The sequence below is a fragment of the Myotis myotis genome, unplaced genomic scaffold (genome assembly GCF_014108235.1).
Source record: "Myotis myotis isolate mMyoMyo1 unplaced genomic scaffold, mMyoMyo1.p scaffold_m19_p_2, whole genome shotgun sequence".
NCBI lineage: Eukaryota > Metazoa > Chordata > Mammalia > Chiroptera > Vespertilionidae > Myotis > Myotis myotis.
The window spans coordinates 61,265,941-61,270,961 of record NW_023416324.1 but is presented as its reverse complement, the minus strand read 5'-3'; the positions used below and the strand labels follow the sequence as shown (position 1 = coordinate 61,270,961).

General features: G+C 48.6%; 1 pseudogene; it reads right to left on the bottom strand.

Moving 5' to 3' along the window:
• Positions 1–3,992: 3,992 nt before the first annotated feature.
• On the bottom strand, positions 3,993–4,803 carry LOC118675221 (annotated as a pseudogene).
• Positions 4,804–5,021: the final 218 nt, after the last annotated feature.

Here is a 5,021-nt window from a genome sequence, read left to right as displayed (position 1 = left end):
ACCTTTCAGTCCGCAGGCTGACACTCTATCCACTGAGCCAAACCGGTTCCGGCGAAAGAGGCATTCTTTAAATTAGACATAGGAACTGAACACTCTGTTATGTTGGTTTTCAACTGTTTACTGATTTCCCCCCTCATCCTCTATCAGATATAATCCCACAGTGTCTAACTAGTGCTTTGTGCAAAGAAGCTGCTCAATAAATATTTGTCCGTGGATTGATTAAAGAGAGGAAGGCTGAGCATGTATTGAAGGAAGTAGTAAAACATCTTTAAGGCCTCTTCGTGTGCTCTACAAAATATTAAAATTATTAAATAGTAAACAACAACTATGAATTCAGTAGTAAAGTATTCATTACAAAGCCAATGTTTGGATAATGGGTTTTTCTGGGTGATAAGGTTTTCTGATTAAAGGGAAGCTATCCTAAATATTTTAAAGACTTTCACAAATCTTTTACTAGAAAGGGTGCTGAGGGTTTCCATTATTCTCTGAATAATCTGACTCCACTGGCCAGTCTCCACTCTACTCCTCTCTCTGTTGCTCACTGGGCTTCCTTCACAGTGTTCTTCCCAAAATGACCAAGTGACTTCCTGCTTCAGGATTCTTTCTTTCTGAAACACATTTCCTCCTCTACCAAGGTCTTAGGGGTTTACATACCGTTGGAAGGACTGGGCCTCAGTCTCACCAAGCTCAGGCGTTCACACTAATCTCTGGGAAGTTGCCAGCAATCCTTGCACCTGTCTATAGCACTAAAGCACATAATTTACAGGGACTCAGCCCAAATCTGATGCAAACCTCCTCTCTATAGTCTGGCCTAGAATCTTTGTTACTGCCTCTTCTCCTCTTCTGCCTTCCTAAGTGGTTTCAGACTTAACTGGAACTACTAAAGAAGGTGGATTCTGGGAAATGTAGTTCCACATTCTTCTGATATACCAGGGAGATTGCAGTAGAGGGTGTGTGTGTGTGTGTGTGTGTGTGTGTGTGTGTGTGTGTTGTTGGGGGGTGGGGGAGGTGGTGGTGGTGATTAGATTGACTACAGATAATCCAGCACTTTGGCCAACTTCTACACTTTCATTTTCACAGGCTGTTTTCTGACCCCTAGACAAGATTATGCTCCTCTGTTGTAGTATTTTTCTTAATAATGCTTAACACATTTGTAATATTATAGTTACATATGTAATTATGGATGAACTATTTTTCTTATTTACTTGAAGCATTAGTTCTTTGTTTTATTAAAATATCATCTCACCTTCTACAACCTATTAGATTCTCAATAAATATTTGTTGAAGAAATGAATGAAGTATCTCAACATTTTTTCAATTATTTATGCTCTTGCAATGCCTGAAAGTCATCCTTTTTGAATGTTGCTTTGATAGAGATGTAAAAAGTGAAGGAAATTGAGTTAAATCAATGATTTCAGGATTAACTTGGAAATTGTTTTAAAAGTTAATACCAGGGAGGACAATTTGGCATTTTCTATCAAAAGTTTTAAAAATACGTCTCTCCTTTGACCTAGAAATTCTAAGGCTGTAGTCTAATGGCATTTTAAGCTGTGCAAGAAATTTTTACAAAAGGATCAGTCATTGCAAATTCTGGAGAGAGCTGTCCTTACACTGTGTTTATACTTCTACCCCTCCCACTTTCTACTTTAACTGCCTATTACGTGTCTTCGGTCCCCATAAGCCCGCTGAAACCCTGCCTGAGGCCATTAATAACCCTCTTGTCATCAATAAACCCAATAAATATTTGTAGCTTGCATCTTATTTGACCCTTCATAGCACTTAACCAGTGGATAGATTCCTCTCTTTCTAAATAACCTGCCCCACCCTGACGTCTAGTACCTATTCTCTAGCCAGCAATTCTCAGTCCCTTTTGTGAGTCCCCTTTGTGAGTCCTTTTCCCTCCACTTTGTGGGTCTGCTCTAGGTTCTCTTCCCTTTCTGCTCTTTTTGGACAAATTTATCCTTGCCATCATTTTAATGACTCTTGTATACAGAAAAATCTCCAGTCTATCTCTAGACTGGAAGGATCGCCAGGTATGCAATTGGCTTACTGGACTTCTCAACTCAGCATATTAAACTCAACTTACTGAGTGTATATGCGTCTCTGCATGTGTTATGGAAATGGAGATGAGGATCTTTTAATTTACTTTCAGGCAAGCTAACCAGCACCAGAGCATAACCAGTCCATGATTAACCCTTAAATCTAGTTCTATTTTCTTCACAGTTAGTAAATTTATTCCAGATTTCGGTAATAGAGTCACTATCAACTTCTAATATATAGTGTTTTGAGTTTTAGACTCCCCCTCCTTTTCTAAATCTCTCTAATTTAGATCAGACTAAGAGAGTTGAGTATGATTTCAAACCAGAAACCATAAGCATCATATTATTAAACTAGAGGCCCGATGCACGAAATTCATGCATGCGGGGGGTGGGGGGCATAGCCAGGCCTGCAATGATGCCAGCATCCCTCACCAGAGACTCCTGCCCGAGGCCCCTCCCCTCCCTTCCTTCGGCGTGGGTGCTGCCTTGTGTCACAGTGAGCACAGCATTCCTTGCCGTGGACTCTGGCCCAAAGTTCCTGCCCTCCCTTTCCTCCGCACAGCCAGAGTGCAAACACTGGGCTCACGTCGCTATAAGCCCAGCATTCCTTGCCACAGACTCCAGCCCAAGGCCCCTCCCCTCCCCTCCCTCCACCTGGCCGGGGCACAGACACTGAACATCCCTGGAGGTGGACTCTGGGAGCCCAGAGAGCTTTCCTCTCCGCAGATTCCAGCCTGAGGCCTCCCCCCCCACTCCACCCAGTCGGTGTACGGACTCTGAACATCCCTGGAGGCAGACTCCAAGAGCCCAGCTTTCCTCCCTGCGGACTCCGGCCCAAGACCCCTGCCCTCCCTTTCCTCCTGCCGGCCAGTGAGCAGATATTGGGCTCATGTCGCTGCAAGCCCAACGTTCCTCACTGCGGACTCCAGCCTGAGGACCCTCCTTTCCTCTCCCTCCTCCCGGTCAGGGCGCGGACTCTGGCCCGAGGCCCTCCCCTCCCCTCCTTCTGCACGAACACTAGGCTCAGGTCACTGCGAGCCCAGGGTCCCTTGCTGCGGACTCCAGCCGGAGGCCCCTCCCCTTCCCTCCCTCCACACAGCCAAGCCAGATGCTGAGCTCATGTTGCCCAGCTTCTGGGTCTTCCAGGGCTGGCCTGCCCTGGATGGCGGTGCGCTGGCGGCACTTGCTGTCCCGTCCTGCCTGTAGTATGCAAATTAGCCACCAACTTTTTTGGTGGTTAATTTGCATATCGTGCTGATTAGCTAATGGGAGGCGTAGCAAAGGTACAGCCAATTACCATCTTTGCCCATTATTAGATAGGACTAGAGGCCCAGTGCACAAAAACTTGTGCACTTGGGTGGGTACCTCAGCCCGGCCTGTGCCCTCTTGCAATCTGGGGACCCTTGGGGGCCCTTTCCCCTGGCTTCTGGCACCAGTTTTCCTCTGGCACCCCAAATCCAGGCCTTCACTCTTCTCCGAAAGGGGCCCATGCGGTGGGCGAGGGGCTTAGCTCTTTTAAAAATACTTCTGAATGTTTGGTAAATAATCCTGTAGGAATCTACTTTCTGAAACATGCTGGTTGTAATCAACAAAATGTATGTTAAAATCCTAATTCCCAGAACCCAGAATGTATCTGTATATGGAGAGAAGATCTTTAAAGAGGGGATTACATTAAATTGAGGCAGTTCCAGTGGGACCCTTAGCCCATCTCACTGAAGTCCTTATAAGAAGAGGAATGTTGGGGTCCTGCCTCAGCAGGTCCAGGGGCTCCCAAAGGTGTGGACAGAGTCGGCGAAGAAGGAATGACACAGAGGCAGCGTTCAGGTGATCATTGTAGCCAGGTTCTCTTTTTATTGTCCTGTTACATCTATATTTATACTATTTGATCCTATAAGTATGCCTCTATAAGCTTTTTTTTTCCCAAGGAGAGCATGGGGTCTGTTTATTGGGGGGTCAGTCAAAAGGGGAGCTGGCTAGGGTGGGGTAGGGAAGCAGCTTGTCTGGCCCCCGAGAAACCCAACTGGAGTCCAGAGCCTCCACCGCTTTGAAGCCAAAGTCTTCCTCCACCTTTATCTGCATGGGGCCAGCTCCGGAGACAGCAGGATTCCCGCCCGGCGCCCTTCCCGTGGCACTCGCCGCCTCTTCCAACTGCTGGGCCCCTCACCAGAAGCCGGGCTGCTGGCTTCTGCAGGCGCTGGCGTCCTCCTGAGCAGGGATAGCCCCTCTTTCTCTGGAGGCTCGTTCTCAGTGTTGCCTGGGGTGGGGCTTCTATGCCCTGGCTTCCCGCATCCTCCAGTAAGATGGTGAACTGGCTGGACCAGTAGTCGTCGCCATAGGAGTCCAGCACCCTCATGAGGAACCTCTGCTCCTGCTGGAGTCTCTGTGTTATCCTCTGTACCTGATGGAACCTGTTCAGGACCCGCTTGTTCACCTGCTCGATCTCCCTGCAGCGCCGACCCAGTGCCTGGTACTTCCTGTGATTGAGCTCCCGTTGGCACCGCCTCCGTTGGCCTTGGGCTGTCTCCTCCTCTTCGACTCGCTCCTGGAGACTGGAGCTGCCCAGACCCCCAGACACCAACTCCATTTGGGTCTCAAGCTCACTTTCCAGGATGTGACCACCGACCAGTGGAGGCAGCACCAGCTCCGAGCCGGGAGGTGCTGAGAACTCCTCAAAGCCCATGGCTGCTATGGACCCCTCTCTCTGCTCCAGCTCCATTTCTCCCTGGCTCCCGGCGCAGAACTTCCAACCTTGCAAACCTCTAGGTTAAAGTGGCTCACAAAATTACAGGCCCATCACGGCCAGGCACCCAGGCGCTGGCCGCTAAGCCTCCTGGGAGTTGTAGTTCTCTATTTTCCGCTCGCCTCCCTCACCCCACCCCCACCCCGAGTCCCTTGCTTGCTGGTCTAATGCTTCGACCAGGCATCTGAGTCACCTCCGTCTTTATTCCTGTCCCGACACTGCGCCATCTGACCACTGAGATT